The following is a 14970-nucleotide window of genomic DNA, read 5'->3' as shown; positions in this document are numbered from 1 at the left end:
CTGTGGTTCACCAGTGCCTTCTTTGCATGCTCTGGCCTCAGGCAGGAAGAGCAGTAATTGTCCTCAACAGGCAGACAGGTCTTACATATCCTGCAGGGATAAAACCCAGGCAAGTATCAATGTAGTGTATAGTAACAGTGTACAGGTGTTTTCGAACTACCTAGAACCGCCACGCGGGTCACTTTGACCCATACATTTTAAACCGCTTCATTATGAAAATGAAACACATACTAAATCAGATACAACTGAAGTTTTATTCATGATCATATCTAACATTTGCATCGTAGAAACACTATTTAAATGGAAAATGAAACACAAAAGCTTTATTTTTAATATGAGCGCATATACAGCACGACTAAACAGTGAAAAAATATAAAAAATAATAATATAAAATACATATTTAAAAAGAAACGGGTATGTACATATACCTATGTACAGGTGTAAATGGGTATATGTACACACAAAACTATAAAACTGAAACCATTGTTTCTAATACTACATAAAAATAAAATATAACACTACTTCCGGTATGACAGCTGCATTGTACTCTATGGAGGAGCGTACTCATCTGCCAGCTGACTGTGCCTGCATCCAGGAGCTGTGTTGTAAACACAGACGCAGTTCCATTGAACGTTATTGTGTAAACACATGTAAACTGGTAATACAAGCCTGCAAAACCAAAATGTTTTTTTTTTTTTTCTCAAAGTAATATAAAAAAAAGAATATATTAAATATATTTCATATTAGGCACATAAGTTGTTATCCTACCTGTCATTTCAGTTTGCTGTATGTATCTGAGTGCAGCTTGCCGTATTCCAATCAAAATGACTACTTTCGAGATTAAATATTTCCTACTGATATATTCCTAGTTGCATTTGTGGAACAAAACAAACGATTGCTGTCTCCCAGTTACATTGAAAAATAAGCAACTAGGCTTTCACTGAGTTAGCATCTTGAAATAAAAAATAAAATAAAAAACACGTGTGCTAGGAGGAGGAGACATGTCTTGTTGCTGAATTTACAAAAATAGAATATCTTACCTTATAAAAAAATCCATGGGTCACATTGACCCAAGTGACGGTTCTAGGTAGAATTGTTTATAACTATCACAGCGTATATAATATGTAATTCACATATTTAGGAAAAGTAAAAACGGGCATACACATGTGGCTTACTACGGAAGAGTAATTAATATTTTAAATGCAAAATGGGTCACACTGACCCACATGGCGGTTCTAGTGTTAAAGACAGCGACAGGGCTGTTCAAGACGTGAACATGACTGGCTTGGTACTGGACACAGGTACATATATATAAGAATTACTTTAATTATACAAACCGTCTCGTAATTTTGGCTGAAGCCAAAACATGAATAAAATACACTTCAGCCGGAGCTAGTGCAGCCTGGGAAGAGAGCACAAAGTCAGCTGACTTACGTGGCTTGATCCCTTGGAAGGGGCGACTCAAGCTACCAGCTTCACGTGGGGCACAAGGCCACAGTGGGACATAACAAACAGGCTACAGTGCACAATATACGAGTAGTAATTATTCTCTATCATGTATTCATTCATTAAAATGAAATTAATTAAAATATTCGTAAAAGTATTCATAATAGAGACTATCCGTCAGAGGACAGTCAGTCAAAAGGAAAAAAATTCACCTCACAGTGTGTGTCACAGGCTCGTCGGGCAGCTTTGATATATCTTATTCAGGTTTTGGGTCTTTAGGTGGTAAATACCCATTTGGTAATGGTTACAACTTGAAAGGGAACTCATGTTGTTAACCATATCTTAATACCACCTTAAGTTAAAGAAAATACACAGACAAATAAGATTTTATATTGCAACAATGTTTTGGCTAATACCTCAACACAGGTTCAAATAACCTTGTGTCATACAACTTATATATTAACCATCATAAATGAGCATACCGGGGCCATTCACTGACTAACCAATTAACAAAGGCTGCAATAGGTAGCTAACTAAGGAATACATAAATAATATAATTAGTTTTCAGAAAAAGAACATGAGTAAAGTAGCACAGCAGTGACACACTGAAAATTAACACAGCTCTCAATCTAAAACTAAAGTAAAAACACATTAGTGTCAAACTAAATTAATTTACAGCATCCACAATGGCACGGACGATGCATAGGTAGACAATAGCTCTTGTGGCTTCAAGTCTTGCAATTGCATTAAGCAGATTTAAAAGGGTTTCCAAAAATACTTTTTGTTCTGCTAAAGTGGTGCAAGAGTTGAGAGAAAAATGTTCTCTGGGCCTTGTATTACAACGGTTGCAAAGATGTGTGCAAGTAGAGGAGGCTGAGCATGAAACAGATATCTCCCATTTCCCAAGCTAAAGTATTATTTAAAAGAAAGTGATCCTTTTGTAGTTAACGGTGTGTCATATATGTCTAGGTTACATAATTTCTTGAATAACGCAAACCTCTTATATACTACCCAATCAAAAACACAATAGTATACTATACAGAATATTAAAACTTGAGTATACTGTGCCCCTTGCATATATCGTGCAACGTACACGGTACAGAAGCAGCCCAATTTTTGTATTACTTCATCTTACCAGCAGGGGTCAGCAGTATCAAACAGACACAACAAGGCATGTAAACATCTTTTATATTGTACATGCAAGGAACCCTCTGTGCTCTCTCAGACTTGGTCTTTTCAAAAATGCTTTGATGGATGAATATAAATAGCATTACCAGATAATTCACGCAAGTATTAACATTAAGTATTAATACAAATTAGCTGAATTTATACTGTATATTATATGGTATGATCCACAAAGGCCTTGGCAAGTGGAATATTTCCCTTGCAGACAAGTAGCATGGTTTTGTTTTTACATAATCTGTGCCAATTTAAGACAAGACGGCACAGTTGGAAATTAAGTGGAGACAGACTTAGAACAGAGGGAAGGAGACAGTTCTTCACACAGAGTGGTGAAGGTATGGAATCACTTAGATTCTTTAAGACCCAATTTGACAAAGTTTTGCGATCAACCAGCTACTAGGAAACAGGTGAGCTTAGATGGGCCGAATGGTCTCCCTCATTTGTACATTTTCTTATGTTCTTATTAAAGACTCAGTGGGATACTTTTTTTTTTTTTTTTTTTTACAACAATAGCATATGCAAGTCTTCCATGATGTACTTTCACTCCAAAACCCAAAACTGCATTCCTACATGCCTCTGCTCTCCACCCTGCCTATTGACAAAATAAAACCGATTGTGGGAAAGACTTGGTGAGTGCCAGTTTAAACCCAAGATTATTAAAAAGGGAAGAAAAACACATCATACGCATTTGTGCAAGAGTAAAATCTTAAAAAACAAAACAAAAACGGGAGTAATATCCACCACAGCTCAATGTGTATTGCAAACATCTGGCATCATCATTACTTGTGTGCAGAGGGGATTGAATCAGTTTCAGCTGTGATTAAGAGGTTTTTTGTTTTATTTTTCTCTGTCACAGACTCCTAAGAGAAGTTAAAACAGCTGGATTAATTATTTTCTCTGTGCTTATATTAGCAACAGGTTGTGAAAAGGGAATAGCACGGCCCATTATAGACATTTTCAGAAGTTCTTGTCATCCAAGCTTTACTGAATACGCTATAAAAATAATTCCAGTCTTGAACAACTAGTGAGAGAGATGTTTAGATTGAAAATAACATTTTATCATTATTTAATATAAACACTACACCTGAACTGTTTGAATCCTTCCTATTCCTACACCATATATATATATATATATATATATATATCTATATCTATATATATATATATATATATATTTGGGCTATATCCTCCAAAGTAAAAACAAATGCAGGAGAACTATCGACAGCAACTCCTGTTTCATAAATCCACAGTCAATAGAGTTATTATTAAAAAAAAAATTATTATAAATGCATATTTTAAAAGATGGTAGCAAAACCGCTAACGCGTTTCGACCAACAGGTCTTCATCAGAGCACAAACAGGTTTGTCAAGAGAGGGGTCTCCTCCCTCTATATGGCATTAATTATATCTTACAGGTGATCAATGACCCACAGCAATGTGAATCATCAGTCAACTACAAATTATGCCAAATTATGAATTGAATCACAAAGAGGATATCCATAAAGCTTGTTATACAGTAAGAAAAGCCACATACATACAAATATATATTAGTCTTTTTGGAATCATATTTAAAATAATCTTTGCTTGTATGCATAAATATCTATTACACAAAATAAGAGTACACCCAATTAACCAAACAATCAGTAGTTCAAGTTTAATTAGGTCTATATCTTTAACCCACTGAGTGAAATCTTTAGGTATAGAAGCATTTAATTACATAGAACAGTAGTACAGCAGATAGTACATAGTTTAACTGGTTATCCAATGATTAATAAGATTTAAATTAAAGGACAGAGGTTCAACTCTTCGTTAAGTCCAAATGGTTGTAATGTTTTTAATGCAATTATCCAATAGGCCTCTCGTCGCAGGAGAAGTTCAACTAGATTACCACCCCGGATAGAAACAGACACTTTCTCTACTCCAATAAATCTTAATGAATGTGGAGAGGAGCCATGACCAGCTTTCTTATAGTGTTTCGCAATAGAATATATAATATAATAGTCATAGTTATTATTTCTATTTGCCGCTTTGTGTTCAGCAATCCGTAATTTTAATGCTCTCTTTGTTTGTCCCACATAGACCTGTCCACAAGGACATGTTAGCACGTAAATTACACCTGTGGTACTGCAATTAATAAAGCCTTTAATTTTTATTTTTCTACCACATCTGGGAAAATATTTAGTGTTTTGGTACATTTTGCTATCGTCTTTTAAAATATGCATTTATAATAAAAGTTATTTTAATAATAACTCTATTGACTGTGGATTCATGAGACAGGAGTTGCTGTCGAAAGTTCTCCTGCATTTGTTTTTACTTTGGAGATTTATATGTACACATATCCCAAGACAAGGCATCCCGTGTTTGAAAATATTTCGGATTCTCTTGAATTGCCGGCATCTACGTTCATTACAGTTCTCTCTCTCTCTCTCTCTCTCTCTCTCTCTCTCTCTCTCTCTCTCTCTATATATATATATATATATATATATATATATATACACACACACATACATACATACACACACACACACACACACACACACACACAGTGCCGTGAAAAAGTATCTGCCCCCTGACTGATTTTCTGCATTTTTCACATTGAATTTGGTCAGATCTTTTTGTGGATTGTAGCAGTAGGCAACCCCGGGCAATGCGGAGCAGCAGGCAACCCCTGGCGATGCTTGGGTGATAGAGATGGAACCAGCAGGTACTTATCCTCTGCTGGTGGAGGTGGGAGCTACAAGCAGTCCCCTGGCGACTAAGGTGGGAGCAGCGTGTAGTCTCCTGGCGACGAAGGTGGGAGCAGCGTGTAGGACTGGTGCAGCTCTCCCTCACCTGCAGGGGTAGGTGATGGAAGCAGAGGCAGCTCCTGCTCCTCTCCTCCGAGTGGTGACGGTGGGGGAGGTGATACCAGCAGGCATTCACCCTCTGCTGGTGGAGACGGGAACGGCAAGGGCTCCTCCCACGGCAGTGGAAGCGGAACCAGCAGGCATTCTCCCTCTGCTGCTGGAGACTGCGGACCTCAGGACTTCCCCTTCTTGGGCTGTGGACGCTCGGCCTCCTCCCTCTTGGGCTGTGGATGCACTGGCTCCTCATCCTTCTTCTGCACCTTTCTCCCTCTCCGCAGTCGTCTGCTCACCTTCCTCTCCCAGGTCTCTAGACAGTCAGCTACTCCATGCCCGTAGCGTTTGCACAGGAGGCAGCATCCCCCCTGGCTCTCCCAAGCCTCCACAAATGCATCCAGGTCCTCATCCCAAATTTCCCTGGATGCAGTCATCTCAAACCAGAGCACATGCTCTGGCTGCTGGGGAGGTTGCTGCTTTCTCCGGTTGCTTCTTCCCATTTTTATTATTATTATTTTATTATTTCACACCAACACTCCAGCGTGTGTGTTTTTTTTTCCACCAGTACTTTTCCTGGCCTGAGTCTAGGAGGCGCTGTTATCCTGGTTCTGACACCACATGTGAACAGGCTGGCTGTTGGGGTGACGTTAGGCCAGAAAGAATAACACAAGCAGGCAGTACTGGGGATGAAACTGAGATGCAATGAGTGCGCTCAGTATTTTAATGAAACAAAAAGGTTTAAACAAAACAGCACATGGCCCTTGATGCCAAATAAAAAAGACAAACAAAACAACAAAACAGTAAACAAACAGTGGACTAACAGACAAACAAAACAGTAGTTCTATTTATTTAACTTTCTTTCACTTCATTTTACTCTCCTCTCCACACCCGTTCGCCACTCACCGAACACACAACCCCCCGAGTGAGTGAAAACATGCCGCTTTTATGCAGCTGTACCGAGACTCGGCAAAAATATGGAAGAGCAATGACATCAGCATAGCAACAAAGACTTGCATAATCAATGCAATCGTTTTTCCGATTTCCACATACGCATGCGAAAGCTGGACGCTCAAGAAGGCCGACAGAAGGAGGATCGATGCTTTTGAACTTTGGTGTTGGAGACGATTGCTGCGAACACCATGGACGGCAATGGTCACAAACAAGACGATCCTTGAACGTGTCAAACCACAAACATCGTTAGAGGGAAAAATCACGAAACAGCGGCTCTCATATTTTGGACATATCATGCGAGCTAATTCCCTAGAAACAGCATTAATGCTCGGCACAGTCAGTGGGTCAAGAAGAAGAGGGCGTCAGAGAACCCGCTGGCTGGACACAATCAAGGCTGACACAAACATGCACATGAAAGATCTGAAAGAAGCGGTCAAAGACAGAAATGCGTGGAGAATGATGACCCATAAAGTGACCGAAAGTCGACCTCGACTAAACGGATTTTAATAAAAAAATAAACCGAGACTCGATTGCTAATCAATCATTCAACTGGAGTCTCGGTACAACTGCACGTGAAGTAATAAAAGTGCAATTCCTGATTTGGGCCAGCCATGCCCAACATAAATCTGACTAATTTAGGCCCTTTACAATCAGAGTGAAGTTGTCATCACACAGGTTGATGCCTATCAGTCTGGAAAGGGTTACAAAGCCATTTCTAAGGCTATGGGGCTCCACCACACCACAGTCAGAGCCATATTGTCCAAATGGAGAAAGTCTGGGACAGTAGCGAATCTTCCCAGGAGGGGCTGTCTTGCCAAAATCTCTTCAAGAGCAAGGCATAAAATCATCCAGGAAGTCACCAAGAACCCTAAAACAACATCCAGGGATCTGCAGGCCTCTCTCGTCTCGGCTAAGGTCAGTGTTTATGAGTGTTGTTCACCATCAGAAAGACACTGGGCAAAAAAGAGATTCATGGCAGAGTAGAAAGACAGAAACCACTGCTCGCTAAGAAGAACATGAATGCTCGTCTCAAGTTTCCAAAAAGCACCTGGATGATCCTCAAGAGTTCTGGAACAATGATCTATGGACTGATGAGTCAAAAGTGGAACTTTTTGGCCAACACGAGCCCCATTATGTCTGGAGAAAACCAAACACTGCATTCCACAGTAAGAACCTCATACCAACGGTCAAGCATGGTGGTGGCAGTGTCATGATTTGGGGATGCTTTGCTGCATCAGGACTTGGACAACTTGCCATCATTGAAGGAACCATGAATTCTGCTCTGTATCAGAGAATTCTACAGGAGAATGTCAGGCAATCCGTCCGTTAGCTGAAGCTGAAGCACAGCTGGGTTATGCAGCAAGACAACAGAAATATACAAGCAAGTCTACATCAGAATGGTTGAAGAACAAGAAATTTAAAGTTTTTGAATGGCCTAGTCAAAGTCCAAACTTAAACCCCATTGAGATGTTGTGGCAGGACCTGAAACGTGCAGTTTATGCTCGAAAGCCCACAAATGTCACTGAGTTGAAGCAGTTCTGCATGAAGGAGTGGGCCAAAATTTCTCCACGGCACTGTAAGAGTCTGATCAATAACTACAGGAAGTGTTTGGTTGCAGTTATTGCTGCTAAAGGTGGTGTAACCAGTTATTGAATCTAAGGGGGCTATTACTTTTTCACACGAGGGCACTGGGTGTTGCATAACTTTCTTTAATAAATAAATGAAAAGTATCAAAATTTTGTGTTATTTGTTCACTCAGGGTCACTTTTATCTAATGTTAGATTTTGATTGAAGATCTGCTAAGATTCAAGTTCATTCGAGTCACAAGTATGTGAAACCGGCGATTAACTGCCCCTGAAATACAAGCTCTGCTAAATGCTACTAGAAGTACAGATGTTTCAACATCAACTGTTCAGAATAGATTGCGTGAAGCTGGACTAACTGGAAGAATTGCTGCAAAGAAACCATTGTTAAGAGTGCAGAATAAGAGGAAGAAACTTGCCTGGGCCAAAAAACACAGAAACTGGACGTCTGAGGAGTGGAAGTTGGTCTTATGGACCGATTAGTCAAAATTTGAAATATTTGGGTCCAACTGCCGAGTATCTGTAAGACGCAGAGAGGGTGAGCGCATGAGTTCTGCATGTGTGGTTCCCACTGTCAAGCATGGAGGAGGCAGTGTCATGGTCTGGCGTTGCTTTGCTGGTGATCTTTACCAAGTCCACGGCAAGCTCAACCAGCATGGCTATCATAGCATATTTCAGAGGCATGCCATTCCATCAGGATTACTGATAGCTGGACAGTCCTTTATTTTTCAGCAAGATAATGACCCGAAACACACCTCAAAGTTGTGCAAGAACTATCTGGCGAAGAAGGAAAGTGAAGGACAACTCGGTCTAATGACCTGGCCTGCCCAGTCTCCAGACCTCAATCCCATAGAACTTGTATGGGACGAACTGGACAGAAGAGTCAAAGCAAAGCTACCCACAAGTGCCCTACATCTCTGGGAATTGCTGCAGAAGAGCTGGGAAGACACGCTGGGTGATTTCCTGCTGAAACTTGTTAACTGAATGCCTCGTGTTTGTGAGGCTGTTATTAAGGCAAATGGTAGCTTATTTTGAGGAATCCATGATTTAGAGACAATTTTCAATTTTCTTGAACATTGCTTGGATACTCCTTATGTTTTGTTTTGTATATTGTAACATGTGTTTTCATTTTCAAGTAATTACAGAAACTTACACGACGTAAAACACTGTCACTGAAAAAAACCTAGTTTCCAGCAAGTGCACTCAAACTTTTGACTGGTACTATATATCTATCTATCTATCCACACACACACACACACACACACACACACACACACACACACACACAGTCTTGCAAAAGTATTCAGACCCCTGACCAATTCTCTCATATTACTGAATTACAAATGGTACATTGAAATTTAGTTCTGTTCGATATTTTATTTTAAAACACTTAAACTCAAAATCAATTATTGTAAGGTGACTCTCATGCTTTCTGGCAAACTCCAGACATGTTTTCAGATGGTATTTTTTGAGTAACGGCTTCTTTCTTGCCAGCCTCCCATACAGGCCAGTGTTATGCAGAGCGCTTGATATGGTTGACTGGTGCACCATTACTCCACTCCCAGCCACTGAACTCTGTAGCTCCTTCAAAGTGATTGTTGGCCTCTCTGTGGCTTCTCTCACAAGTCTCCTTCTTGTTTGAGTGCTGAGTTTTGAGGGATGGCTTTTTCTTGGCAGTGCCTTGGTGGTGTGATGCAGCTTCCACTTCCTGATTATTGATCCAACTGTGCTCACTGGGATATCAAAACACTTGGATATTATTTTGTACCCTTTCCCTAATCTATGCATTTGTATTACTTTATCTCTAACTTCTGTAGAATGCTCTTTGGTCTTCATTTTCCTTCAGATTCACATCCTTACCAACGATCCTTCAACAGTGGGGTTTTTAAACAGAAACTTTAATGGTTCACAGTTGGAGGCCAATGGTAAGGTAATTGTGTTCTCGTTAGGGAAATTTCTTTCATCGGTGCAAACTGGGAGCTTCCACAGTACAGGGGCTGAATACTTATGCAAGCAAGATATTTCAGTTTTTTATTTTTCTTAAAAATATTTCCCAACATAAAACCAATGTCACCTTACAATAATTGATTTTGAGTTTAAGTGTTTTAAAATAAAATATCGAACAGAACGAAATTTCAATGTACCATTTGTAATTCAGTAATATGAGAGAATTGGTCAGGGGTCTGAATACTTTTGCAAGGCACTATATATATATATATATATATATATATATATATATATATATATATATATATATATATATATATATATATATATATATACACACACACACACCGCTATACAGTAGTTAAGCTTTTTCTGGGTTTATATTATTACATGACAACAGGATAATGCCTGTCAACATGTAATCTCTTGGGTTACTACTATATCTAATGATCATACAGTTTAACATTTTCTGCCTTGTTTTATTTATTTGAACATGATGTCCCTATCTGAATAATAATTAAGTTGGGGTTTACATTATAAACAACCAGGACTTGAATGCATGCTGAAAGTTTAGAAAAGACTACACTTGTCATTTCCTAGAATAAACATGTATGAATATAATTATATTGAACATTAGTAATACTAAAAAAAAAAAATATATATATACAGTTTTTAGAAGTGTATTATTTCTCTTTGCCTTACAGCTTGGCAGTTTTAAAAGGAGAAGCCTATATAAAGACATTTTTGTTTTGTTTGGAAACCACCGACGACTGAGGAGGAGCATTCCAGAGCAATTTCTTAGCTGTCTGTCAACCATGCATCAGTGGTAGACTGACTAGGAGGAACAATGCAAGCACAACACTTTTGTAGTTCTGGGCGAGATGTCCTGCAACAATCTGCTTTATTAAAATAAATAAATACAAATTAAAAACACAGTAACCCAATTTCTGCTGAATATAATGTTAATGCATTATGACGTGTGGCAAGCAGCAAAGGCAGAAGAGACCGCTAATGTTACAAAAGCAGCAGTAAAGTGTTATTGCATCAAGAACAGCTGGCAGGTAAAATCCATTTTGCGCCAGGTATGAAAATCATACAAAAGTTTTATAAAAGGTGAAGAATACGGCTCCTTCTGTTCTTTCTTTGAACTGATGCTACTAAGCTGAATCACAGGGCTTTCAGCATCAAGTAAAATCGCCCACAAGCCTACTTAAACCGGTTTAGGCTCATATCTAAAATCTTCCTTTTTTCACAATATTTGCTTCTGGTCACTCTTACTAACCCATTTAGTTTTTTTATTGGCATTTCCAGTTTAAAAAGAGAACGTCAAGGCATACTTAATTACAACATTACTTGGGTGCCCAGAGGTGTCATATAACAGAATACACAAAAGAGGACAAATTATCTTCAGATCTATTCACTGTTATGTCACTGACCAAGTTTGAGTTCTCCAAGACCTGTCATTCTGAGGAAACTTGAAAAATGCTACAAGTTTGGCTTATGATTCAATATGCCAACCTTTAGAAGATCAGTTGCTAAACAGTTTTTGTTTTGTTTTCTTTTAGAAGTCTCATTTACAATATATACTGAATAGAAGTAGTGACAGATAATTGTACTATTTTATTGCTGAAAAAAAAAAAAAATCTATCGCACTTCTATCCCAGAAGTATAATAGGTTTCACAAATACCACATGCAGTGAATATACTTGGCACTGCTTTTAACCAAAGGCCATGGAAGATCAAGAAAACAAAACGAGGAAGCACTTTTGTTCTTGCGAGAATGATGGAAGAATTTCTTTAACTCTTTTTATTAATTCCCAGCATCTGTTATTCAAGTGGGACTACCACTAACAATTATACAAACAATACAGTTCTATTGAGACTGGAATAAATGTCCTGTTTACTACAGAAGACTAGAACATCAATTACATAAACGTGCAGGTGTATTCCGGATAAAAAAAAGGATCTTGGCTCTATAAAATGCCTAATAAAAAACAAAAAACAAACAAAAAAAGAAAACACTATGGTGCATGTTCAACTTCCACAAACACAAAATCATAAAACAGACAGTAGCGGATTATGCTTCCCATCCTGCAGCACATCACATCTGTGACTAACAGAATCAATATTTACAAAAAAAAACTAGTGTTGCCCTTGGCCACTCTGAATTCTCTGTACTAGTCTCATCTGATAAGAACATACGTAAAGTTTGTGAACAAGAAAAGTCAATTTCGGCCCATCAAGGCTCATCCCTTGTAAGCACACCATTCTCCCCCACTGGGGGACAGGGACAGGACAGCTACTTTTAAAGCACAATCTTTTTAAAAGTATTTTTGATCCTACTACTTCACCTGGTAGGCTATTCCATGCATTTACAACTCTGTAAAAAAGTGCTTCCTACCTTCTGTTACAAACTTACTTTAAATCAGCCTATTTGTGCCCTGCTGTTCTTCACTCAGTGCTAAATTTGAAGTAGTATCTTCAGTTAACTTTATCTATACCATTCATGATTTTAAAGACTTAATTCTGGTCTACTTTTTTCCTTCCTTTTTTTATAGGCTGAAGAGATTTCATTGGTTTAACCTGTTCTCCTAGTTCATTCCATTCAGTCCTGGGATTAGCCTAGTTGCCATTCTCTGTACCTTCTTGAGTGTAATGATGTCTTTTTGTAATGAGGTGACCAGAACTGCACATAGTGCTCTAGGTAGGGTCTACCTAGGCCAAACCATAAGCTTTATAGACTTGTATTCCACACTTTTTACAATATAGCCTAACAGTCTATTTGCCTTTTTAATTGCCTCACCACACTAGTGAGACACTTTTAATGAGTACTCCTCTATAACCTGATTCTTTTCAAAATCCTCACTCCCTATTTCCACCCTGCTAATTTTATACTTATAACATTGATTATTATCCCCAATATGCAATACTTTACATTACTTAACATTAAAATAAATTTTCCACACGTTTGTTGAGTTACAGAGAGAGAATCATTTATATAATGGTACCCCATTATGTACAGCCCCCCCCCCCCAATCCAATTTCACACCTCTCACAATTACTTCTGTTTTATAACCAGTTCTGTATCCAATTGCATGTCCTCTCCTGTATTCCTGCTGATTTTGTGTTTGTCTTTCATGTGGGACTTGGTCAAAGGCATTTTGAAAATCAAGATAAATTATAATCATATGCATTGCCATCATCTACATTAACTGTAAAATCCTCAAAAAAGTCAAGTAAATTAGTTAAGCATGATCTCTCTCTTCTAAAGAGATATTTCAGTTTTTTTATTTTTGTTACAAATATTTCCCATCATAAAACCAATGTCACCTTACAATAACTGATTTTGAGATTTAAGTGTTTTAAAATAAATATCGAACAGAACGAAATTTCAATGTACCATTTGTAATTCAGTAATATGAGAGAATTGGTCAGGGGTCTGAATACTTTTGCAAGGCACTGTATATATATATATATATATATATATATATATATATATATATATATATATATATATATATATATATATATATATATACACACACACACCGCTATACAGTAGTTAAGCTTTTTCTGGGTTTATATTATTACATGACAACAGGATAATGCCTGTCAACATGTAATATATGAAATGCAGGAAACATCAGTGTTCTACCTTGGTTTCACCTATTTTCACAAGAAAGGATATAAATATACCACCAGTGATGCCCGTTTGCACACAGACAGGTCTTAAAAATTTCAACATCAGTGTAGTAGAGGTGTTAAATAAGCTACAAGAGCTAAAAAATAACAAATCACTGGGCCAAGATGAGATTTATCCAAGGGTGAGTAAGGATACAAGGCTAGAAATAAGTAGACCACAGGCTCCTATCATGAATAGTTCTATAGAAACAGCTGAGGCCCCTAAAGACTGGAAACTTGCAAAATATTGGAAGCAATATTAAGAGGTAAGCTTGAAGACAGTAGCAATATTATAGGAGATAGCCAGTGAACGAAATTTCAATGTACCATTTGTAATTCAGTAAAATGAGAGAATTGGTCAGGGGTCTGAATACTTTTGCAAGGCACTGTAATATATATATATATATATATATATATATATATATATATATATATATATATATATATATATATATAGTTGGACCTTTACAACTGCGTAGTGAAAGCAGTTAAAAGACAGAGGGCCCGATATTTGAAAGGTTTGCGAACCGCGCAGAGGGGTATGTGCGTCGCAAATGGCAGTTGTGCCAAAGTTGTGCCAGGTTGCCATATTCGAAACGTCCTTTTGCGCATCACAATCCATTCTGCGCTGTGCAGAAATAAAATGTATGCATCGCGCAATATGAGGGGAGTGGCCGACAACATGCGTGATCCTGGTATATTCGAAGGTATGCGCCAAGCACAAAACCAGGTTTGTGACATGCAGAATAAGGATTGTAAAAGGACTGCGTTAACTCCGCCCACACTACCATTCCAGCACTGACTACAAACAGGCAACGATGGGAAACGTGGGTAGCATGCAGCGTGTCCGTCGACATGTGGATGTGAATGATGCAAGGCACACCCAGCAACAGCAATTCCGACATAGGCGAAGATATGCTGAAAGGGTATACCGGCCTCGGCACACATATGAGGAGCTCAGCAGAGCAAATTGTGTCCAGGTATCGTCTCGACTCATCTATGCCACATGCTGCATGATGACCTGGCCAGAACAAACCTGCGCAGTCATGCCTTGTCTGAGCTATTTGTAGTGTCTGTCTGCATATGTATCCTGGCTACCGGGACCTTCCAGGAGGTAGCAGGTGATACAGTGGGAATCACCCAGTCAGCCGTGTCCTGCCACCTCGATCGGTTCATAACCGCGTTGCTGTGCCGTGGAACATATTAAATTCCCCAGTACCAGAGCAAACAGTGAGGAGATAATGCAGGGTTTTTATGAGGTTGCGCACCTGCCTTGCGTGGTAGGTGCAATTGACTACACCCATGTTGCTATCCGGGTACCTGTTCCAGTTGTCCTACTCT

Source organism: Polyodon spathula, chromosome 4, assembly GCF_017654505.1.
Source record: "Polyodon spathula isolate WHYD16114869_AA chromosome 4, ASM1765450v1, whole genome shotgun sequence".
Classification (NCBI taxonomy): Eukaryota; Metazoa; Chordata; class Actinopteri; order Acipenseriformes; family Polyodontidae; genus Polyodon; species Polyodon spathula.
Note: the sequence above shows the minus strand (reverse complement) of the source record.